This window comes from Heptranchias perlo, unplaced genomic scaffold (genome assembly GCF_035084215.1).
Source record: "Heptranchias perlo isolate sHepPer1 unplaced genomic scaffold, sHepPer1.hap1 HAP1_SCAFFOLD_47, whole genome shotgun sequence".
Taxonomy (NCBI): domain Eukaryota; kingdom Metazoa; phylum Chordata; class Chondrichthyes; order Hexanchiformes; family Hexanchidae; genus Heptranchias; species Heptranchias perlo.
Window position 1 is genome coordinate 5,886,994 of NW_027139484.1, and position 25,182 is coordinate 5,912,175.

The 25,182-nt window shown below is 43.8% G+C and overlaps 9 non-coding genes across 9 annotated transcripts; 6 read left to right on the plus strand and 3 right to left on the minus strand.

Moving 5' to 3' along the window:
* The first annotated feature begins 335 nt into the window (after positions 1–335).
* Positions 336–408, plus strand: trnar-ccg (transfer RNA arginine (anticodon CCG)). Its single transcript has one exon. It is a non-coding gene; the product is annotated as a tRNA-Arg (tRNA).
* A 4,516-nt stretch (positions 409–4,924) lies between these two features.
* trnav-uac (transfer RNA valine (anticodon UAC)) lies at positions 4,925–4,997 on the minus strand. Its single transcript has one exon. It is a non-coding gene; the product is annotated as a tRNA-Val (tRNA).
* Positions 4,998–6,132: 1,135 nt separating this feature from the next.
* Positions 6,133–6,205, plus strand: trnan-auu (transfer RNA asparagine (anticodon AUU)). The gene has a single exon. It is a non-coding gene; the product is annotated as a tRNA-Asn (tRNA).
* A 78-nt stretch (positions 6,206–6,283) lies between these two features.
* Positions 6,284–6,366, plus strand: trnal-cag (transfer RNA leucine (anticodon CAG)). Its single transcript has one exon. It is a non-coding gene; the product is annotated as a tRNA-Leu (tRNA).
* A 4,661-nt stretch (positions 6,367–11,027) lies between these two features.
* On the minus strand, positions 11,028–11,115 carry trnap-cgg (transfer RNA proline (anticodon CGG)). Its single transcript is given in 2 exon segments — positions 11,028–11,063; positions 11,080–11,115. It is a non-coding gene; the product is annotated as a tRNA-Pro (tRNA).
* Positions 11,116–13,967: 2,852 nt separating this feature from the next.
* Positions 13,968–14,041, plus strand: trnan-guu (transfer RNA asparagine (anticodon GUU)). Its single transcript has one exon. It is a non-coding gene; the product is annotated as a tRNA-Asn (tRNA).
* Positions 14,042–14,482: 441 nt separating this feature from the next.
* trnav-aac (transfer RNA valine (anticodon AAC)) lies at positions 14,483–14,555 on the plus strand. The gene has a single exon. It is a non-coding gene; the product is annotated as a tRNA-Val (tRNA).
* A 2,624-nt stretch (positions 14,556–17,179) lies between these two features.
* trnak-cuu (transfer RNA lysine (anticodon CUU)) lies at positions 17,180–17,252 on the minus strand. Its single transcript has one exon. It is a non-coding gene; the product is annotated as a tRNA-Lys (tRNA).
* Positions 17,253–25,110: 7,858 nt separating this feature from the next.
* On the plus strand, positions 25,111–25,182 carry trnag-ucc (transfer RNA glycine (anticodon UCC)). The gene has a single exon. It is a non-coding gene; the product is annotated as a tRNA-Gly (tRNA).

Sequence of the window (25,182 nt, forward strand, 5' to 3'; positions counted from 1 at the left end):
TATTTATTTATTGGGGTGTATATATTGTAAATCTACTTTTGGCGCTGATAAGAGTCTGTATAATTCCGCAATTGATGCTTCATTTGCGTTTTCTCAAAAACAAGTCTGTCTCACTGGTTCCCCCGTGTCAGGGAGGGAAGTGTCTGATGCGCTATTTTGTTTAATGTTACAAACAGAAGACAAACACTCGTATTCGCTCAAAATCAACCTGAAGGTGGACACACACACAGAGATAAACACAGCCAATGATATAGTCGTTATGTTGGGATTGCTGCACATGGACACCCAGGGCCGAGTTTACTGCAATGACAGACAAGAGTGGTCGAGTGCTTTAGGCCCGGCTAGCTCAGTCGGTAGAGCATGAGACTCCGAGTCTCCGGGTCGTGGGTTCAAACCCCACGTTGGACGATTTCTCTTTCAAACTGTTTCTGTTGCTTTCAGGGGTGAATCCCAGCTCTGACTCTCTCCTGCAGTATGTCTGCGCCACGGCTGATTTCTCTCCATTTCACCCGGGACCGCTGAGTCTACTGTACTGTGATCACCAACTCACCCAGTTTGGAAATTGAAACCGAAATAGGTGCCTCGCAAAGGGCAAGAGCAGCAGGGAAGGCAGCAACCTCTGACAAAATCTCACTCCCATTGGAGGTTTATGTTTCTGCACCTTTTAAAAGTTTTGACATTCACTGTGCAGGACGCGGCACCGAGAGACTCGTCTCTCATATTCACAGTGATGCGTTGGGCCGTTTTCACTCGGAAAGCAGCTATTGTGATATTGTCTGAGGCTCCCTCCCCAGCGGAAAGGGTTTGTCCATCTCCCTTCCAAAATCCGAAAAATCCTTCGATATTCCAGGGAATACAAGTATGCAACCGCTCCTCATAATTTAACCCTTCGAGCCCTGCTAACATTCTGGTAAATCTGGGCTGCGCTCCTTCCAAGGCCAATATACCCTTTTAGAGTAAAAGGGAATAAAACTTGAAATGAGCGTCACTGCGGATCAGTTTTCTCTCACTCAAAGTTATCTGTTTAGTGAAGTAAAAGATGCAGCATTTCAAGAATAAGGGAGCAGCCACTGTCGCCCTTTTTGGCAGGAGAAAAAACTCCTCGCTGGATGTTTATGGAGAGCAAGTTTCAACATAATGTTTACGCTCGGGAACTTTTCGCGTGCAAAGCAAACCCGATCACCGCTACACTACGGAACCCGCTGCTATCTCATTAAAAACAATGGGGAACTGACTTAGTCTCCTGTCTCTGTTCTGATTTGGAATGTGTTGCTTCTTCGCCCAGCAACACTTAATATGTTGCAACATAGAAGGCGATCATTCGGCCCATCGTGCCTGTGCTAGCTCTCTGAAAGAGCGATCCAAGTAGTCTAACCACCCATAAGCTCTTTCCTCATAAGCCCTGATTTTTATTTCTTTTCAAGTATTTATCCAATCACCTTTTGAAAGTTACTATTGAATCTGCTTCCACCGGCCTTTCAGGCAGCGCATTCCAGATCATAACAACTCGCTGTTTAAATTATATTCCCTCATGTCGCCTCAGGCTCTTTTACCAATTACCTTAAATCTGTGTCCTCTGGTTACCAACTCTTCTGCCACTGAAAACAGTTTCTCCTTATTTGCTCTATCAAAACCTTTCATTATTTTGAACACCTCTTTCAAATCTCCCCTTTACCTTCTCTGCTCTAAGGGGTCAATCCCAGCTTCTCCATTCTCGTCTCATAACTGAAGTCCCTCATCCCTGTTACCGTTCTAGTAAATCTCCTCTGCACCCTCTCCAAGGCATTGACACCTTTCCTAAAGTGCGGTGCACAGAATTGAACACAATCCTCCAGCTGCAGCCCAACCAATGTTTTATGAACGGTTAGCATAACTTTGTTGCTTTTGTACTCTATGCCTCTATTAATAAAGTCCATTTCACCAGGCTGTCGATGTCCTCCTGAAGTCTGATACTATCCACCACATTGTTTACTACATTCCCGATATTCGTGTCATCTGCAATCTTTCAAATTATACCCTGTATACTCAAGCCCAGGTCATTAATGTATGTATCAAAAATGAAAACTTTTTGCAGTGTGACTTGTGTGATTTTAAACCTAATTTATACCACATCTTCTCATAACTTAACTCCTTAACCCTGGTAACAATCTGGTGAATCTGTGCTGCACTCCTTCCAAGGCCAATATATCCTTTCAGATTAAAAGGTATAAACTTGAAATAAGCGTCACTGTGGATCAGTTTTCGCTCACTCAAAGTTATCTGTTGAGTGAAATAAAAGAAAGCGCTTTTAAAGAATAAGGAAGCAGCCACTATCGCCCCTTTTGACAAGTCTATTTTGTGGCACTTTATCAAATGCCTTTTGAAAGGACATTTACACAACATCAACCACATTGCCCTCATCAGCCCTCTCTGTTAACTCACCACAAAACTCAATCACGATTTGCCTTTAACAAATCCAAAGTGGCTTTCCTGTCCAAATTACTATTAATTTTGTCCCAGATTATAATTTCTAAAAGCTTCCCACCACCGTGGTTAAACTGACTGGCCTCTCATTGTTGGGTTTATCCTTACAACCTTTTTTGAACAAGGGTGTAACATCTGCAATTCTCCAGTTCTCTGGCACCAAACCCTGTATCTAAGGAGGATTGAAAGATTGTGGCCAGGACCTCGGCAATTTACACCCTTACTTCCCTCAGCAACCGAGGATGCATCCCATTCGGACCAGATGACTTATCTACTTTAAGTACAGCCAGCCTTTCTAGTATCTCCTCTTTATCAATTTTCACCCCATCCAGTATCTCAACTACCTCCCATTTTACTGTGATTTACTGTGATTTAGGCAGCATTTTCTACCTCGGTAAAGACAGATGCAAAATACTCATTTAGAACCTCAGCCATGCCCGATGCCTTCATGTGTAGATCTCCCTTTTGGTCCCTAATCGTTCTTACCCCTCCTCTCACTACCAGTTTACTATTTATATGCCTATAGACGACTTGTAATGACTTGATGAAGGGATCGAGTGTATTGTATCCAAGTTTGTTGAAGATACAAATCTAGGTGGGAAAGTAAGCTGTGAAGAGGACACAAAGAGTCTACAAAGGGATACAGACAGGTTAAGCGTGTGGGCAAGAATGTGGCAGATGGATTATAATGTGGGGAAATGTGAGGTTATTCACTTTGGTAGGAAGAACAGAGAACTGAATATTTTTGAAATGGTGAGAAACTATAAAATGTTGATGTCCAGAGAAACTTGGGTGTCCTGGACACCTGAACTCCAGGTTGTGTTAACCTAGTATATGCATCCAAAACCTGATGACGGAGAAAGTCTAAAAAAAACTGAGACAATAAACAACCCTTGGTGGTTTCTGAGAGTCAGCAAAGTGGGATGGTTTACGACCATGAGTTAAGATCAGTAGTGCTTACGTACAGAACAATGCAGCCGAATCGTATAAAGATAGGGCATGCTCCCTTCTCAAATGTTAGAGCTCTCAATAGGGGACAGTCGGAAGTCCATTGCCACAGGCAGTCCGCAAATGTCAGGTCTGATATACCTGGATTCGCAGACAGGTCAGGTTGTGTTGATTGCTTGTCATTAATGTAATCTGTAGACAGTTGTATTATAATAATAATAATACTGTTGAATGTAATGTTGAAGATACCTGTAGTGCAACTCTGCTGTAATCAGTCTATTAAAATTGCTATTTTTGTAACCAATTGGGCTAAAATCAAGCGGACGTTATTGTTGATGGATTAACAACCCATATTTGCGACAGTAACGGGAGAAATCCGAAAACAAACATTCACTTTATATACAAGCATCACACCCATAATTTATTTTTTCACACCTTCTTTTTTGCAGTTCTCACCAAAGTCCAAACATCGAAAGTCCACGTGTTTTTCAGAAGTTTCCTGTCCTGTTATGTATCTTGAGCAGTTTCCCACATCCATTTCCTGTGATGTGATAATTCTGGGTGCAGGATGAATGTAATTGTATTTGCTGCAGTCCGCTGACAGCAGGCGATGGAAGCGAGCGCCATGCTACCGCTGACAGGTGAAGGATACTTCTGATGCTGCCTGACATCCGGTGGGAGTGGGCGGGGATTTGAAAGCCAACCCATTCCACCAATCTGGGAGCTCGAAAGCGGTGCTTGACAAACATTGATAGAAACAAACACGCATTGAAATACCCAGGCATCGTGACGCAACGGTAGCGCGTCTGACGCCAGATCAGAAGGTTGCGGGTTCAAATCACGTGGGGATCACATTTTTTTCCCTGAGAGCCGGTTTGAACAATTCTGCAATTCAAGTTTTCTTTGCGTCTTCACAATTAACAGAACCCTGCTCGAAAGTCTGCCTCTGGCCGGGAGGGAAGCACCTGATGACCTCATTTATTTAATGCAAAAAACAGAAGACAAACACACATCTTCGTTCAAAAACCACCCTGCAGGTGGACACATAGTGAGATAAACACAGGGCAGAGATGCAGACAGTATCCGGAAACATCGGGAAATAGACAAGAGAAATAGATTGAGCGCTTTGTTATCAGAAAATTGTCTGAACCTCCACGGTCAATGAAAGGGCTTTTGTTGACCGGTTTCCCATTGAACCGGAGAATTCGGGAGAACTTGGTGGATGGTTGGTTCGTATTCCCTTGTCCCCCACCATTGGAAAAGGTTTGTCCATCCCACCGGACTAACTCCTTTCAAAAGCCACTATTTCCAAAGCCAATATATCCTTCCAGATGAGAAGGGAATAAAACTTGAAAAGAGCGTCACTGTGGATCAGTTTTCTCTCACTCAAAATTATCTGTTTCATGAAGTAAAATATGCAGGTGACAAAGAATACGGCAACAGCCACTGTCTCCCTTTTTGGCAGGAGAAGAAAATCGATCTGTCTGTTTGTGGAGACCAAGTTCCAACATAATGTTTCCGCCCGGGATCGAACTGGGGACCTTTCGCGTGTAAAGCGAACGTGATAACCACTACACTACGGAAACCGATAGCATGGTGTGTAACACAATGGGTAGCTGAATGGTGTGCTCTCTCTGCTCGTACTTGGAATGTGTTCTTTCCATTGCAGCTGGAGACACAGACAGTGGCTGCTCCCCCTTATCTTTAAAAACTCTCAGGGTAGTGGGTTTGAGCCCCACGTTGGGCGAGTACCGTTTTAAACTTTTATGCTGCTTCCACCCGCCCCCCTCCGTCTCACCCCGCACACGGTGGGGCCGCGCCCGGGCTGAATCGCTCCAATCAGGTTTCCGCCCCTGTCTCAGCATGAAATGGTCCTTTGCAAAGTCACAAATGATACCCGATGTGACTACCACCTTGATAAACTATCCCTCCTCATCCTTCTCAAATACAATATCTCACCGTGCTGTTATGCTGTTAGACTAGTTTCCTCTCTCTGCCCTTATTTGGAATGTGTTGCTTTTCCATCTGATAACACTTAGTATCATGGTATTATGTTAGTCCACAAGAGGAGATCATTCGGCCCATCGTGCCTGTGCCGGGTCAAACACACGTATTCGTTCAAAATAAGTTCAGAGACAGATTGAGTGTTTTTTTTTATCAGAAAATTGCCTGAACACCCACAGTCCACAGCTTTCCACCTCGCTATCAACCACACGGCCTATTTTTATGTCAACCGCAAATTTCTCAATCATGCCCCCGACGCTTAAGTCCAAATCGTTAATGTATACCACAAAAAGCAAAGGACCAAGTACCGAGCCCTGCGACACCCCACTGGAAACAGCCTTCCAGCCGCAAAAACACCCGTTGACCATTACCCTTTGCTTTCTAGCACTCAGATAATTTTGGATCCAATAAGCCACATTCCCTTGGATCCCATGGGCCTTTACTTTTTCGACCAATCTGCCATGTGGGAATTTTTCAAAAGCCTTGCTGCAATCCATGTAGACGACATCAATTGCGCTACCCTCATCGATCCTCCTTGTCATCTCCTCGAAAAATTCAATCAGGTCAGTTGGACACGACCTCCCCTCAACAAATCCATGCTGACTGCCCTTGATTGGTCCGTGCCTTTCGAAGTGACAGTTGATCCTGTCCCTCATTTGAAATGGAGTCTTTCTCCTGCTTGCTGCAATAACAGATCAGGCGGTTATTCAGACTCAGGCCTGGCTAGATCAGTTGGTGGAACATGAGACTATTAATCTCAGCATCGTGGGTTCGAGCCCCACATTAGGCGAAGACCATTTTAAAGTTTTATGCTGCTATCACTGGCCAACAGTGCAGAAATAATGCAGAAGAAAGCATGGTATCGGTAGTCAGAATGGCCGAGCGCTCCAAGGCGCTGCGTTCAGGTCGCAGTCTCTTCTGGAGGCGTGGGTTAGAATCCCACTTCTGACATTGCTGATTTTTACCAAGACGTGGAAATATTTTATTTGCGGATTGGGCTGCAGCTGATTTTTCTGCCAAGTTGATTTGCTCCTCCCACAAAAGCAACTGGCTTTGTCATGCATATGTGACTTGAGAAGTTTTGAATGGTGAAATGTTTGACATATTAATGACCGGGACAAAGAAATAGAACAGCAGTGGGAAACATTTAAAACGATGATCGATAAAGTCCAGGAGAAATATATCCCACGACAAAGCAAGAAAAAAATAGCCAGAAATGATACAACAGGGATGAATAAAGAAATAAGGACAAAATTGAAACAAAAGAAAAAGGCACACAAGAGACAATAAAGGAGAGAGGGGAATGTGAAAAGACTGGGAAAGAAGTCTAAAGAACTATTCGAAAGGCAAAAAGGAAGATCAAAAAAGCGAAGTATTCTGGACACATCAACAGCCAAAGAAAATTTAGGATTGGAATAGGGCCACTAAGGGATACACATGACAAACTCACAGGCAATGACAGCGAAATGGCAGAAATATTAAATAATCACTTTGCTTCAGTATTTACCAGGGAGACTAATATTGTGGACATGACAGGAGAAGAAGAGATCAAAAAAAATATAAAGACATTTAAGATCGAAAGGGGGGAGATAATTGATAAACTAATCAAAGCGAGAGAGGAAATTTCCTGTTCGGAGCCGAACCACAGTTTCAAACCGCTCAGCCACGCTAATTTCCGTATTACTGTTCAGGAGCTCATTTCACAGGGACACGATTACTGCGCTCCATTTAGAGAGGCTCAGTGACAGGTGGATATTGACCTATTAATAGAATCATAGAACAGGACAGCGCCATTCAGATGCCATTCGGCCCATCGTGCCTGTGCCAGCTCTCTGAAAGTGCTGTCCAGTTAGTCCCACTCGCCTGCTGTTTCCCCATAGACCAGAAAAAGTTTCCATCCAAGCGTTTATCCAATTCCCTTTTGAAAACTGTGAGTTAAGAAAAACAATATTGAAAGGGGTGCTGGGGCCTCTGCAGAGTCGATGTAGAGTGTGTGATGATTGAAGTTATCAAGATGGTTGCTTTACACATGGTATGTTGTGCAATCATCCTGAAATATCTTCAATATCCAATACCAATTGAATTGCAAATCTGACGGACAAACACTGGAAAACATGTCACGAGTGAACGCAAATCATCTGGGACCCGTTTTCAGCCTCACCGCACTTTAAATAAAGTGAAATAACTTTGCATTGAAAAGATTTGGAACTTGCATCTGTACCTTTATCTGTTCCATTTCTTAAAGTTGCTGGCGTCTGATGATGAACACGCCTCTGCTCCCTCCATTGAACAAGAAAGGAGGTGTTTGACGTTGACGGGACCTGTTGGTTCTGAGCTCATTCTTTCCATTGAGTGGGTTCGCGTCCTTCAACTTTAGCCCAGCGTTGAACTTCGCAGCAAACAAGTTCGACACCGTCTCACCGCGGACGCTGACTGCCATGTTTATTGTAAACAATTTTACAACACCAAGTTATAGTCCAGCAATTTTATTTTAAATTCACAAGCTTTCGGAGGCTTCCTCCTTCCTCAGGTGAACGTTTGTTGGAAATGACAAACGTTTCCAACAAACGTTCACCTGAGGAAGGAGGAAGCCTCCGAAAGCTTGTGAATTTAAAATAAAATTTCTGGACTATAACTTGGTGTTGTAAAATTGTTTACAATTGTCAACCCCAGTCCATCACCGGCATCTCCACATCATGCCATGTTTATTGTTATTTCTTTCAGACCTAAATAAATAGTGACCGTGATTTTAAATTTGCACTCAGTGATTTTTAGGTAGTCTCCTTTCAGTGTTTCAAAGGCGACCCCTAATTTATGATAGTCCGGCCATTTCACCAGCCGTGTTGAAAACAAAACATGTCTCTGCTTTTCGCGTCTTTTTTCGAAAGGCAAAAAATATTTTTCCCGTGACCTCTGAAGGATGGACAAGTACAGTTCAGAAAGCAGAAGCAAGTTCACCGAGCTTAAATCGTCTGACCACGTTAAAGGCGATATATACAGATATATATATATATATATATATATATACACAAGTATTTGCTGTCTGTTTCTGTGGTTGTCTTTTTTCTGTGTGTGTCCATCTGCAGGTCGATTTTGAATCAATACCAGTATTCGTGTCAGTTTGTTGCATGAAATAAATGAGGGTATCAGGCGCTCCCCTCCCTGCCACTGGGGAGGTACTGAGTCAGGGTTGAGACCAAACTTCTGTTTTGTTTTGTGTGAAAAAGCAATTGAAACCTTCATTCGGGAATTATCCAGTCTCATGTGAGCGGTGAAAGAAACAGTGACCCCGATGTGATGTGAACACACAACCTTTTGATCTGGAGTCAGACCTTTGCGCCACGCACTCTGAAGACATGATCCTGGATGTTATTATATTTTTTGAATGTTTCTCAAACACCGTTTCATGTATTGGTTAAATGGATCGGGCTGATCAAATCTCCGCCAGATCCCACCGGGTGTGAGACAGTCTTGGAAGCAGCCTTCACCCCCAATATCACGCTGGCATTCATCGCCTGCTCCCAACGGACTGCATGAACAGGGCTGGGAGATATGGACTTTGTTCACATCATTCAGCAATGTGAATCGTTAAATATTTAATCATTTTTAATGGGGACAAGGTTTCAAAATGCTTCCGCCCGGTTTCGAACCGGGGACCTTTCGCTTTCTCGGCAAACGTGATAACCACTATACTACGGAAAACTGATACTTCAAGCTCTGTGATATGGATATCACCCCTCAGCCAAACTAATTTCCATATTACTGTCCAGGAGCTCATTTCACAGGGATACATTTACTGCGCTGTATTCAGGAAGGCTGCAGAGAAGGACAGGTAGCGATGGTCAGGCAGGGAATCCCAGAGCATCGCGCCGACACAAACATTTCACTGTTTTTTTCATGTACTTGTTATCCGACCGCAGTTTAAACTATTGCGAATGGCATGCGCAGATGATAATGTTCATTGAGTGTTTTCTTGCTCGAACCATCAGCCTTTACGGTTAATAGCCGAACGCGCTAACCGATTGCGCCACAGAGACCAACCGGTGTGGTTTCTTGCAAGATACACGAAAGCAGCGTGTCACCTGGCCAAAGTTTCATGTTGCAGCCACAGAAATGTAGTTGTCCATTATCAGTGTTACTTTTCCAGAAATAAAGGAAGGAACATTGTTTGTGGAAACATGGAAACGGTCTGATCTCGCTCACAGCATCGATATCACCGCCAACCAGCTCTCCTGCAACCGGCGCGCTAATCGCTGCTTTGTCTGTTACTTATTAGCACTGCGGGAGAGCCTTCGTCACACGGATTGCAGCGGTTCAACAAGGCGGCTCACCACCACCTTCTCAAGGGTAATTAGGGATGGGCAATAAATACCGGCCTCGCCAGCGACACCCACATCCCATTCACGAATAAAAAAAAATATTAATTTCAGATTCTGCATCAGTTTGAGGTGCTGTATTGGATTAAGCTGTTGTATTTGTTTGAGGTACTTTATTGCTTTGAGATACTGTATTAGATTGAGATGCTGTATTAGTTTGAGGTATTAATTTATGTTTCAGGTTCTGTATCGGTTTGAGGTACTGTATTAGTTTAAGGTGTTGTATTTGATTGAGGTACTGTATTAATTTGAGGTTCTTTAATAGTTTGAGATGATGTATTAGCTTGAGGTATCATATTAGTTTCAGATTCTCTATCCGTTTCAGGTATTGTATTAGCTTGAGGTACCGTATTAGTTTGAGGTACTCTTTTAATTTGAGAAGCTCTATCAGTTTGAAGTGTTATATTAGTTTGGGGTATCTGTATTGTAAGGAAAGAGTTAGTCTTTATATTGAATTAATATTAACCTTTACCATTTGCCTCTTAAGTAAGGAAGTATAAATCTCTGTTGGGAGAATGAAACTACAATCATCAGACAGATTTGCTTCATTTTATATGCATGCATATGTTTAATATAGAGACGAGTAGATTCTGAAGTCCAGAAACTCTTGGATCGGAGCTGATATCATAATACTCATAAGTTTAATTATCCTTTTGATATAAACAATTCTCTGACAATCATAACAAGGCCTTTAAATCAGTCAGAGCTGGTGTGTATGTGTGTCAGACAGCATTGTGTGCTATTCGTCTTACCAGCTTCACAGGGAAGCAGGAGAGGTGTGAGATATGTATGATAGCTACGTATCATTCCAAGCTGACGAAGCGGGAAAGGGCTGTACTGGTGAGAGACAAACACCATTCTGCTCTCTGGTCAATGGGCAAGGCCATATGTTTTAACTAACAAGTTCCAAAGTTATAGTTATAATTAATGCCTAAAGCAGAACACCTGGCTGTGCCGAAGGAGCCTGTTTGCACCACAAGGCTGCATCTAGTGGAGGAGTGTAGTTCGGTGATGAGGGAAGTGATACTCTGATGACACAGAAAATTCTGGAAACCCTCAGCAGGTCAGGCAGCATCTGTGGAGAGAGAAACCGAGTTAATGTTTCAGGTCAATGACCTTTCATCAGAACCACGTTGGGCAGTTGTGTTTGGTAATAGTATGAAACGTTGTAATTGTTTCACTCATGTGGGTTGATTTGAGTACTTTTCTGTCTTTGGAAGTTGAAGAGTAAAATAAGGGCTCGTCCGGGATTTGAACCCGGGACCTCTCACATATTTGGACAGACAACCCCGAAGCGAGAATCATACCCCTAGACCAACGAGCCCGTTGACAAAACCCAACGCATTAAAGAGCCAGCCGTCGTAAAACCCTTTTTGTTGGCTATCCTTGATAAGCAATTATGAGGACAGGTTGCAAAGACCAGACTTGCATTCCCTTGAGTGCAGAATATTAAGGGGTGATCTAATTGAGGTGTTTGGATTATTAAAGGATTTGACAGGGCAGATAGAGACTATTTCCTCTGGTGGGGAGAGTCCAGAACAAGGGGGCATAACCTTAAAATTAGAGCTGGGCCGTTCAGGGTTGATGTCAGGAAGCACTTCTTCACACAAAGGGGAGTGGAATTCTGGAACTCTCTCCCTCAAAAAGCAGTTGAGGCTGGGGGTCAATTGAAAATTTAAAAACTGAGATTGATAGATTTTGGGGCTAATTCGGGAGTTTAATGACTTTGACATTTTTTCCCTGTGACTTGGAGAGTTTCGATCGATGAAATATTCGTGAAAAGAGTCAGTGTGAAGAGAGTCAACAGTTCATGTTTTCCCGAGACACTTCCTTCAGAGCTGAGAACGAAAAGTTTTTCATTTCCACAGTGCAGCAGTTATCATGTTCACCAGTTACACGCAGAAAGTCCCCGATTTGACCTCGGAGGGAAACATTTTGTTGGGACTTGCTCCCAGAAACCTCCAGCGTCGAGCTTCTTCAAGCGTGAAAGGGGCTACAAACCTTTTTAAATTTAACAGCGGCTACACCAGATTCCTGGTACAATAAGCACTAAACACTTTTAAGCAGACTCCTAAAATACAGTATGTAAAACGGGAAGGGATAAAAGTTCATGACATGCAAAATACAAAGATTTATTGACGTTTTAATTGTCACTTGGCAAACAAGTTAGCATTTCCTTCAGTGTGCAACAGAACGTATTAATGGCGATTAAAAAAACATTAAATGTCTCACAGACTTGAATTATTTTTGTGCAATGAACTATTCCCAACCACAAGGGAACACTGCATCAAACATAGAAATTTATGTATATAATAAGTATATATAATATATATATATATATAATCTATGCCATCAGTAGACCTCGTGGTGAAACGGTAACGCGTCTGACTTTGGATTCTGAAGGCTGCGTATTTAAATCATGTCGAAATCACTACTTCTTATACCATTCATATCAGCCTGGATAATTTCGGAATCACTGCTTTTTAATAATAAACGAAACTTTGCTCACTGGTTCATTGTTCATTGCTCCCTGTCATTGATAATTGAAATGAAATATTAATCTAGCTAAGCCGGAGAACAAAATATTAAACAAGCGAAACAAACACTGAGCAAAATTATTTACAATGTTTGGGGGGAAGTGCAGCTGAAAAGCAGAAGATCTGATTGGAATGATCAATGATTGAGCGGAATACATTGCTCGACTTGTTACTCGATTGCCTTCTTGCACAGCACCTCACAAACCCGTGACCTCAACCACCTAGAAGGACAAAGGCAGCAAGTACATGGGAATAACACCACCTGCACGTTCCCCTCCAAGTCACACACCATCCCGACTTGGAAATATATCGGCCGTTCCTTCATCGCCGTTGGATCCTGGAACTCCCTACCGAACAACACTGAGGGAGAACCTTCACCACACGGACTGCAGCGGTTCAAGAAGACGGCTCACCACCACCTTCTCAAGGGCAATTAGGTTTGGGCAATAAATTCTGGCCTTGCCAGCGACACCCACATCCCATGAACGAATAAAAAAAATCTCTGTGCTCCTCCAATTCTGGCCTCTTGCGCATCCCCGATTTAAATCGCTCCACCATTGGCGGCTGTGCCTTCAGCTACCTAAGCTCTGGAAATGCCTCCTTAAACCTCTCCGCCTCTCTCTCCTTTAACACATACCTTAAAACCTACCTCTTCGACTAAGCTTTGGTCACCTGTCCCAATATCTCCTTATGTGGCTTAGTGTCAAATTTTGTTCAATAACGCTCCCGTGAAGCACCTTGTGACGTTTTACTACGTGAAAGGCGCTCGACAAATGCAGGCTGTGTCCTCTGGTTATCGACCCTCCTGCCAATGGAAACAGCTTCTCCCCATCCATTCTATCAAAATCCCCTCATAATTTTGAATACCTCTATTAAATCTCCCCTGAACCTTATTTTGCTCGAAGGAGAAAAATCCCAGCTTCTCCAGTCTCTCCACATAACCCATCCCCGGACACGATGCAAGGCGGAGGGTTGCAACCAGGTTTGCAAATTATTGCCAGTCGGGAGCTGGACAAATCGAAAGGAACCGAAATGACAAACAGCTTTGTGAATCTGTAGAAACGCTTTGGGAAACGGAATTGGAGACGAATAAAAGACTGACCAGACAGGCGGCCAAGACGCAGCTGAGTCGGCATGTCCCCCTGGAACAGTTACTCTGATGTTGTGGGTGAAATTAAGAGGTCGGAGCCATTTAAACCGCTCCCAGTTACTGCAGATCAGGCTTCAAAAACTGAAATCAGCGTCAGGACGCTCAGAATACTTTTTTATTCATTCATGGGATGTGGGCGTCGCTGGCGAGGCCGGCATTTATTGCCCATCCCCAATTGCCCTTGAGAAGGTGGTGGTGAACCGTCTTTTTAAACCGCTGCAGTCCGTGTGGTGAAGGTTCTCCCACAGTGCAACTAACTAACAGACAAAGCACCGGTGGGCGCGCCGGTTGCAGGAGAGCTGGTTGGCGGTGATATCGACGCTGTGAGCGAGACCAGACCGTTCCCATGTTTCCACAAACAATGTCCCATCCTTTATTTCTGGAAAAGTAACACTGATCGTGGTCAATTGCATTTCTGAGGCTGCAACATGTAACTTTGGCTAGGTGACACGCTGCTTTAGTGTATCTTGCAAACAGCCACACCAGATGGTCTCTGTGGCGTAATCGGTTAGCGCGTTCGGCTGTTAACCGAGAGGTTGGTGGTTCGAGCCCACCCAGGGGTGATAGTGCTTCCTTTTACTTCCCACTTTCGGATTCATTGCCTCATTCTGATAGCCCTGAAGCCGGTGCCATGTTTTAATTCCTGATCTGCAGGAACTGGGAGCACTTTAAATGGCTCCGATCTCTTCATCTCATTTCAAGTTTTCGAATGTGTGATTTGGCTGCAAGAAAACATTCTGTGAACAATGTGATCTGAGCATGCCTGATTCGCCATAATTTACACTGCGGTCGGATATCAGGCACATGCAAAAAAAAACAGTGAAATGTTTGTTTCGGCGCGATGCTCTGAGATTCCCTGCCTGACCATCGTCACCGATCCTTCTCTGCAGCCTTCCGAAATACAGCGCAGTAAATGTATCCCTGGGAAATGAGCTCCTGGACAGTAATACGGAAATTAGTTTGGCTGAGGGGTTATATCCCTAACACGAGGTTGGAGGTGTCAGGTTTCCGTAGTGTAGTGGTTATCACGTTCGCCTAACACGCGAAAAGTCCCCGGTTCGAAACCGGGTGGAAATATTTTGAAACCTTGTCCCCATTAAAAATGATTAAATATTGAACGATTCACATTGCTGATTAAATGTGAACAAAGTCCATATCTCCAAGCCCTGTTAATGCAGTCCGCTGAGAGCAGGCGATGAATGCCAGCGTGATATTGGGGGTGAAGGCTGCTTCCAATGCTATCTCATTCCCGGTGGGATCTGGCGGAGATTTGATAAGCCTCATCCATTCAACCAATATATGAAACGGTGTTTGAGAAACATTCAAAAAATATAATAACATCCAGGAGCCTGTCTTCAGAGTGCGTGGCGCAAAGGTCTGACTCCGGATTAAAAGGCTGGTGAACTTGATTCAGCTTTCTGAAATGTACTTGTCCATCCTTCAGAGGTCATGGGAAATATGTTTTTTGCCTTTCGAAAAAAGACGCGAAAGTTAGAGACATGTTTTGTTTTCAACACGGCTGGTGAAATGGCCAGACGATCATAAATTCGCAGTCGCCTTTGAAACATTTAAAGGCGACTACCTAAAAATCACTTCGTGCAAATTTAAAATCACGGTTCCTATTTATTTCGGTCTGAAAGAAATAACGATAAACGTGTCAGTCAGTGCCCGCGGTGAGACGGTGATGAACTTGTTTGTTGCGAAGTTCACCGCTGGGCGAAAGTTGACGCCGTTTCAAGGACGCGAACCCACTCAATGTAAAGGATGAGCTCATAACCAACAGGTCCCGTCAACGTCAAACATCTCCTTTCTTGTTCAATAGAGGGAGCAGAGGCGTGTCCATCATCAGACGCCAGCAACTTTAAGAAATGGAACAGATAAAGGCATAGATGCAAGTTCCAAATCTTTTCAATGTCAAGTTATTTCACTTTATTTGAAGTGCCGTGAGGCTAAAAACGGGTCCGAGATGATTTGCGTTCACTCGTGACTTGTTTTCCAGTGTTTGTCCGTCAGGTTTGCAATTCAATTTGTATTGGATATTGAAGATATTTCAGGATGATTGCACAACATACCATGTGTAAAGCAACCATCTTGATAACTTCAATCATCACACACTCTACATCGACGCTGCAGAGGCCCCAGCACCCCTTTCAATATTGTTTTTCTCAACTCACAGTTTTCAAAAGGGAATTGGATAAACGCTTGGATCAAACTTTTTCAGGGTTATGGGGAAACAGCAGGCGAGTGGGACGAACTGGACAGCTCTTTCAGAGAGCTGGCACTGGCACGATGGGCTGAATGGCGCTATCTTATTCTATGATTCTATTAATAGATCAATTTCCGCCTTTCACTGAGCCTCCCTAAATGGAGCGCAGTAATCGTGTCCCTGTGAAATAAGCTCCTGAACAGTAATACGGAAATTAGCGTGGCTGAGCGGTTTGAAACTCTGGTTAGGCACCTAACAGGAAATTTCCTCTCTAAGATTGATTAGTTTATCAATTATCTCCCCCCTTTCGATCTTAAATGTCTTTACATATCTTTTTGATCTCTTCTTCTACTGTCATGCCCACAATACCAGTCTCCCTGGTAAATACTGAAGCAAAGTGATTGTTTAATATTTCTGCCATTTCGCTGTCATTGCCTGTGAGTTTGTCGTGTGTCTCCCTTAGTGGCCCTATTATCATAGAATCATAGAAGTTACAACATGGAAACAGGCCCTTCGGCCCAACATGTCCATGTCGCCCAGTTTATACCACTAAGCTAGTCCCAATTGCCTGCACTTGGCCCATATCCCTCTATACCCATCTTACCCATGTAACTGTTCAAATGCTTTTTAAAAGACAAAATTGTACCCGCCTCTACTACTGCCTCTGGCAGCTCGTTCCAGACACTCACCACCCTTTGAGTGAAAAAATTGCCCCTCTGGACCCTTTTGTATCTCTCCCCTCTCACCTTAAATCTATGCCCCCTCGTTATAGACTCCCCTTAAGAGACATGTTTTGTTTTCAACACGGCTGGTGAAATGGCCAGACGATCATAAATTCGCAGTCGCCTTTGAAACATTTAAAGGCGACTACCTAAAAATCACTTCGTGCAAATATTCCTATCCTAAATTTTCTTTGGCTGTTGATGTGTCTCGAATACTTTGCTTTTTTTGATATTCCTTTTTTGCCTTTCCAATAGATCTTCAGACTTCTTTCCCAGTCTTATCACATTCCCCTCTCTCCTTTATTGGCTAGTGTGTGCCCTTTTCTTCAGTTTAAATTTTGCCCTTGTTTCTTTATTCATCCCTGGTGTGTCATTTCTGGCTAGTTTGTTCTTGCTTTTTAGTGGGATATATTTCTCCTGGACTCTATTTATCACCGTTTTAAATGTTTCCCACTGCTGTTCTATTTCTTTGTCCAGGTCATTAATATGTCAAACATATCACCGTTTGAAACTTCTCAAGTCACATTTCCATGAAAAAGCCAGTTGCTTTTGTGGGAGGAGCAAATCAACTTGGTCTAAAAATCAGCTGCAGCCCAATCCACAAATAAAATATTTTCACGACTTCGTAAAAATAAGCAATGTCAGAAGAGATTGCGACCTGAACGCAGCGCCTTCGACCGCTCGGCCATCCTGACGACAAATTTAACGTTTCATTCTGCATCAATTCTGCACCGTTGGCCAGTGAACGCAACATAAAAGTTTTAAATGATACTCGCCCAACGTGGGGCTCGAACCCACGACCCTGAGATTAAGAATCTCATGCTCTACCGACTGAGCTAGCCGGGCCTGATGGCACATCACCGCCTTATCTATTATTGCAGCAAGCAGGAGAAAGACTCCATTTCAAATTATTGGAATCAATTCTGAGTGACAGGATCAACTGTCACTCCGAAAGGCACGGACGAATCAAGGACAGTCAGCATGGATTTTTTAAGTGGAGGTCGTGTCTGACTAACCTGATTGAATTTTTCGAGGAGGTGACAAGGAGGATCGATGAGGGTAGCGCAATTGATGCAGTCGACATGGATTTTCGCAAGGCTTTTGAAAAATTCCCACATGGCAGATTGGTCAAAAAAGTAAAGGCCCATAGGATCCAAGGGAATGTGGCTTATTGGAGCCAAAATTGGCTCAGTGGCAGGAAGCAAAGGGTAATGGTCGACGGGTGTTTTTTGTGGCTGGAAGACTGTTTCCAGTTGGGTGCTGCAGGGCTCCGTACTTGGTCCTATGCTTTTTGTGGTATACATTAACAATTTGGACTTAAACGTCGGGGGCATGATTAAGAAATTTGCCGGTGACACAAAAATTGACCGTGTCGTTGATAGCGAGGAGGAAAACTGTAGACTGTGGGGGTTCAGGCAATTTTCTGATAACAAAGCACTCAATCTATCTCTGAATGAATTTTGAACGAATACGTGTGTTTGACCCAGCACAGGCACGATGGGCCGAATGATCTCCTCTTGTGGACTAACATAATACGATGATACCAAGTGTTGTCAGACAGAAAAGCAACATATTCCAAATAAGAGCAGAGAGAGGAAACTAGTCTAACAGGATAACAGCACGGTGAGATATTGTATTTGAGAAGGATGAGGAGGGTTAGTTTTTCAAGGTGGTAGTCACTTAGGGTATCATTTGTGACTTTGATAAGGACCATTTCATGCTGCGACAGTCTCTGGCACTGTGTGTGAGTGTGGGATTCATTCTGTATCTGTCAGTCTCTGGTACTGTGTGAGTGTGGGATTTATTCTGTATCTGTCAGTCTCTGGTACTGTGTGTGAATGTGGGATTCATTCTGTATCTGTCGGACTCTGGTGCTGTGTGTGAGTGTGGGATTCATTCTGTATTTGTCAGTCTCTGGTACTGTGTGTGAGTGTGGGATTCATTCTGTATCTGTCAGTCTCTGGTACTGTGTGTGAGTGTGGGATTCATTCTGTATCTGTCAGTCTCTGGTACTGTGTGTGAGTGTGGGATTCATTCTGTATCTGTCAGTCTCTGGTACTGTGTGTGAGTGTGGGATTTATTCTGTATCTGTCAGTCTCTGGTACTGTGTGTGAATGTGGGATTCATTCTGTATCTTGTCACTCTCTGAGACTGTGTGTGAGTTTGGAATTGATTCTGTATCTTGTCAGCAGTGTGTGTGAGAGTTTGTGATTAATTCTTTATATAAAACTGTGTGTTAGTGTGGGATTCTTTCGGTATCTGTCAGTCTCTGGTACTCCATGTGACTGTGGGACTCATTCTGTATATACAGTCTCAAGTACTGTATGTGGGAGTTGAATTCATCCTATATATGCAGTTACTCATACTGCATGTGATTGTGGGATTCATTCTGTATATACAGTCTCCAGTACTGTATGTGGGAGTTGAATTCATCCTATATATGCAGTTACTCATACTGCATGTTAGTGTGGGATTCATACTGTACCTGTCAGTCTCTGGCACTGTGTGTGAGTGTGGGATTAACTGTGTGTCTGTCAGTCTCTTGTACTGTATGTGAGTTTGGGATTCGTTCTGCATCTGTGAGAGTTGGAGTCATTCTGTGTCTGTGTGTCTCTGGTACTGTCTCTGAATGTGAGATTCATTCTGTATCTGTACGTAATTATTCTCTCAGATTAAATTATGGTGTTCAATATTGCAGCTTTTATATCTCAATGTTTAAATAGTTTTACTCCTTGTTTAATTGGTAAATATGGACATACTTTCGGATTTGATGCTGGAGGTTTTAACCAGATTATTTGTGCGCTTTTTGGAGTACTATTAAATCTGTATCTCTGTGAGTACTGTTGTGGATGATAATGTATCTTTAAAACTGATAAGGTGACATTTTTGAATTGGTATGTAATGTGTAGATCAGTCTGTAGAAATGGAATTGATACCGTATCTTTCAGTCTAATATTGTATGAGATTTTTGGACTGGTATGTAATGTGTATCTCAGTCTGCACTAATAGAATTGATACTCTATCTTTAAATCTCATTCTACGAGTTCATTCTGAACAGGTATCTAATTTGTCTCTCAGGTTTACTATCTTTCAATATTTCTCAATCTGATACTCTGCCTGAGTTTTGGACTTGTGTGCAATTTGTATCATATGATACACATTTCGAATGGATATTCCATGGATTAAAGTCATGTGTGTGAGAGTTCTGGGCCAGTATTCAATTTGAATCTCGGGGTACATTATTGGGATTCATTCTGTACCTTTGAATCGGGTACCATGTGTGATTTCTATCTGGTATTTAATTCGTAGCTAATGTTGCTCTATTGTGAGATTGACACAGTGCCTTTCACTCTGAGAGTGTGATTTTGGACTGGGATTTTTGTATCTACCTGTCAGCGGGACTGAGTTAGGGGGAAATGGAACAGTGTCTGCCTCACCTACTCTGCTTGACTGTTGGATTGAAAATGTGTCTCTGGAAATTGTGATCATTGTGGGACTGACTACTCCTGCTGTCTGAGACTGTGGAACTGATGACCTGTCTGTGTCTCTGTGCTCTGTGAGTGATAATATACTTACTGTGTGTGAGAAGGAGCTGGCTGTACTGTTCCTTCTGCCTCGGGTGGAGGAAGCATCACATTTATTCTGGATCGTTCAAGGGTTTGCCTGGAGAAAGAAAATGATCTCTTGTTACTCAGGAACAGGTGAGGTAGAAAAGACAGAAGTGATCAGTTTAATATCTCTGTTAATGATCATTTTGAATATCCACAAATGAAATCCAGTGATACAAACAGTGTCAGTGTCTGACTCCACTGCAGTACTGCAGCACTCAGCTTCTGCATACCAGGTGTGTTGGGCTGTTTTACAACAATTTAATAACATCCAGACACGGCCCAACCCCTGCACTGATCCATGAATGGGACGACCCGATGTAGCAGGGACCTTTGTACAGGTCAGGTTTCTAATCCCCTCTCCCATGGGACTAACCGTTCAACGGAAACCAAACAGCCGCTGTTTAAAATGTGTCCTTGACACTTCTCACCTGATGCCTGCAATAGATGCTCTTTGTATAACTCCCCACATCCTTACTGTCCGGCTCTGTTTCCACTCTTCACTATCCAATCACAATAAATAGGGTGAGGCTGGAACTAAACCAGGACCATTCACTCCTGGTTTGGGGAGAGAAAGCAGCAATGATTTTAATAGCAGGTTCCTCCCATTCTCTCTCCTTCCCCTGGACACACCCTGTACACACACAGTCCGAGAATGACCTCTCCCTTCCCCCCTCTCACTCCATGTTCCGGGACCAGTTCCTGATCCACTCCGCCTCTTACAAACAGCCCCCGGACTCCCCCTGACCTTCCCCCGGACTCAATGCCGATGTCTGAGCCCATCCGCGGACACGGTCCCGAAGCGATGAACTGCTGTAACGAGGCTGCTCTTTGCTCCCTTCCCGCGGGGGCCGTGATCTCTCCATTCCCGGCTGCTTCAAACCATCTTCTTCCGCTCACTGAGGGAATGGCGCCCACAATTCCCAATCCAAAAATCGATGGAAACTTTCCCCAATTGGAATTTTTCCGAGTCTGAGCAAAGGAAGTGGGTCTGGGGGAAAGATCAGAGGGAATGGGGTCCACAGGCAGTGCAGGAACAGGCACCAGAATGGGAAACAGATGGGATTCCACCAGTGCCTAACGCTGGAATCCAGACTGACTTTACAATCTCCAACTATTAAACTAGATGTTTCCATCCCTGCTGTTTCTCTCGGGGTCTTTTGATGGTAAAGAGCCTTTCAGAGATAAAGTGAGCGGCTGTGAAATCAGCCAATGGATTCTCTTCATTAATGGCCCCTATAATGTGTGACTGAGAGAGGATTTCTCAAACCAATCCTGGAGAAACATGGGAGGAAAGTGGGAGTCGGTGTATTTGCTGGGACCGTGTAGGGTTAATATCAGGCAGCAACAGTCGCAGATTAATTTAACCGGAGTGAAACTGTAGGTCACTGAGAGTAATATCGAACAGCCCTGAGCTGTAAAACTGCAGATAGTACAACAGGCATTAGAGGGTTAAATGTGACCCATTGTTTCTGTCCCTCTCTGTACTGTCCCTGAGTGTGGGATTAATAGTGTTTCTGACCCTTGCACAATATCAGTGAGAGATGAGATTGCATCTTCTGTCTCTCCAACGCGATCTTTCTGGATAAAACGGCACTTTACCGGTCAGTCTGGAACTAATACTGTTAACGTCTGTCTGTCATTGTGTCTCATCACTCTCTCTGTCTCTCTCACCGTGTCTGCCTCCCTCTCTCTCTCTGGTGCTGTATATGAAGGTGGATACTGCTATTGAGCGTGATTTGGACACAGATAGGAAGTGTAAGACTGATACTGTCTCTCTCTCTCTCTATTGCTGGACATGACAGTGGGATACTGTCTGATATAAAATAGAGAGAATGAGATGTCCGGGCCGGGCCTCACTGTAACTGGGGATGTGTTCGGCTCCAGTCCCAGTTCATGGTCATAATCTTTTCACAGATTCAGGGCGAGAGTCTCTGTGAGACGGTAACACTGGCGGAGAAACTCCGCGTCATAACTCAAACCCCAACACATGAGATTCTCCAAATAAGCTGGAATTAGGTGTTTGTAAAACGCTGAACCGGTCTGGGAGGGGATGTCTGGGGAGATAGAACAGGGAATCAGACTGAAATGGAGGAGCCAAGTAGACTTGTTATTGAATGGACTGTATTTAGGCAGGAATATTAACGATTTCTCACTGTAACGGGGCTTATTTGAAAGCTTCGGGTTTTGGGAATCCTTGAATATGAAGCCCGGGTCTGTCAGGGTTTGTGCGGAGCACTGAGGTTCGGTTCTATTATCGATAAACGGTTTGAAACTGTCGGATGGAGAGAACTGGAGGTGGAGCTGGAAGATCAGAGGCCGATCTCCGCTCTGTCACTCTAACTGTCTCCTCCCCTCCCGATTTCTCTGTTTAATCCCCCATATGGAACCAAAGCGGGTCGGTGGACTCGAAACACGGTTTACTCTTTAACAGGACGAAAGGCGAGTAATGTTCCTGATCTCCTGGGCACCAGGCAATTCACTGTTATTTGTTTCTGTACAGAGTTACATTTCAGTGATTCCCCAGTGAGTTTGATGCGTTATGTAAATAATCCAACAAAATAGAACAGAAATGGAGCGAAGAGCTGAATTCCACAGATGTAGAAAGGTTAGTCGAGCAGTTCTGGTGATTCTTTACGAGCCCAGCATGGCAAGTAGTTTAAATAAATACAAGAAATCTGGTGATGTGTGGGCTAGGGTCTATAAGTCACCGTTTAAAGTACTGGACTGTGGTCACTGCCCCCACTCCAGTCCCATTAATAGCTCATCTCGTCCACAACGAGACAAAATCAGCTTAAAGCCACACTGGTAGCATGATATCAGCGTCTCCCTTCAGACAGTAACCAGCCCTTTCACAGATACAGAGGGTGGCTCTGAAAAGAGCCATTACATCGAGTTACATTGAAACTACAGCACAGAAACAGGCCATTCGCCCCAACTAGTCTATGCCAGCGTTTATGCTGCTCATGAGCCTCCTCCTTCCTTACTTCATCTAACCCTATCGGCATATCCTCCTATACCTTTCTCCCTCATGTGCTGATCTATCTTCCCCTGAAATGCCCCTGTGTTATTTGCCTCAGCTACTCCTCGTAGTTACAAGTTCCACATTCGAACCACTCTCTGGGTAAAGCAATTTCTCATGAATTCCCCATTTGATTTATTAGCGACTATTTTATATTTATTACCTGAAGTTTTGGACTCCCCACAAGTGGAAACATTTTCTCTATATCTATCCTAACAAATCCTATCATTATCTTAAAAACCTCGATCAGATCAACCCTCAGCCTTCTCTTTTCTGGTGAAACGAGACCCAGTCTGTGCAGTCTTTCCTGATAAGAATATCCTCTCATTTCTGGTATCATCCTTGTGAATCTTGTTTGCACCTTCTCCAATGCCCCTATGTCTATAATATGGAGACGAGACCTGTTCGCAGTATTCCAAGTCTGGTCTAAACAAGGTTCCATACAAGTTTAACATAACTTCTTTGCTTTTCAACTTTATCCCTCTAGAAATGAATCCTAGTGTTTGATTCATCTTTTTATGACCTGATTAACCTGGGTCGCTACTTTTAGTAATTTGTGTATCTGCACCACTAGATCCCTTCGCTCCTCTATCCCGTTTAGACTCTTATTATCCAAGCAGTGTGTGACCTCCTGATTCTTCATTCTGCAAGTTTATTAATGTCCTCTTGCATTTTGATGCATTTTTCCTTTGTATTAACTAAATCCCCCAATTTGTTGTCGTCCACAAATTTTGGAATTGTACTTCCGATTCCCGAATCCAAATCGTTAATGTAAATTGTGAAGAACAGTGGTCCCAGCAACTGGAACTCCACTTCCCACCTTTTGCCAGTCTGAGTAGTGACGCTTAACCTCTATTCTCGGCTTTCAGTTTTGTAGCCAACTTACTATCCATTCTGCCAGCTGATCCTGACTCCACGAGCTCTGAACTTAGCCATGAGTCTACAATGTGGTACATTATAGAAGACCTTCGGAAAATCCAAATATATCACCTCTACTGCATTAAACTTGTCTACACTTTCTGTTCCTTCTTCAAAGATTTCAATCAGGTTGGTCCTGTCCTTTGGGTTATCAGATTAAGCCTTGGCCGGTTTACTTGCTCTTGGAGCTCACAATGCTGGTTTTCTTTGGCAGCAGCAAGGCCTGGATATCAGACAACACCCTGAGCGATGGTCACCCGTCCCAGCAGCTTGTTGAGCTCCTCGTCGTTGCGGATGGCCAGCTGCAGGTGTCTGGGGATGATACGCGTCTTCTTGTTTGTCCCGGGCCGCGTGGCCGGCCAGCTCGAGGATTTCAGCCGTCAGATACTCGATGCACAGCGGTCAGATAGACCGGGGCTCCGGCACTCACACGTTCAGCATAGTTCCCCTTTCGCAGGAGCCTGTGAACACGGACAACAGGGAACTGCAGTCCGCCCCGGGATGAGCGAGACTTGGCCTTCGACAGAGCTTTACTGCCGGTTTTTCCTCTTCCAGACATTTCCACAATCTCTCAAACACTTTTACAAAGAATGAAGAAATCCTCCCGCGCTCGCCCTTCTTGTACCTTCTGGAGGAGTACAGTGGGGGCACTTGTGATGGGTCTCTCTCAGAGTGTTTACACTGCCCGCTCGCCCTCACTGATACTCTATCTTTGAACTGCTGTAATATTGACCTTTAGTAATATTGCTGCTCCTCCTCCTTTCCCTATTTCCCTGTCCTTTCTGAAGATCTTATAGACTTGAATATTAAGCTGCCATTCCTGCCCAGTTGGTATTCAGGTCTCTGTAATGATTTGATGGATTTATTTAACTTTACTCAATGGCTGATGTGAGCTGTGGTAAAATGTATTTCCAGCTGGTCAAGTATTGCAGGTATCGACTGTCTCTTCAGTCCGATATCAGGTGAAGAATTACTGGCTGGTGTGGAATTTCCATTGATTGGGAGTTGGCGAAATCTACTGGGCGGAAACAGGAACTGCAACAGAGCGAGGAAGGATCCGTCAGAAACCAGTGAAAATGAAGAACAAAATCCAACAGCCTGCAGTGTCTGTTCAGGATCTGATGTTTGGGAACTATTTTATTGTTGATCATTTTCAGCGATGGTGGTATAGTGGTGAGCATAGCTGCCTTCCAAGCAGTTGACCCGGGTTCGATTCCCGGCCATCGCA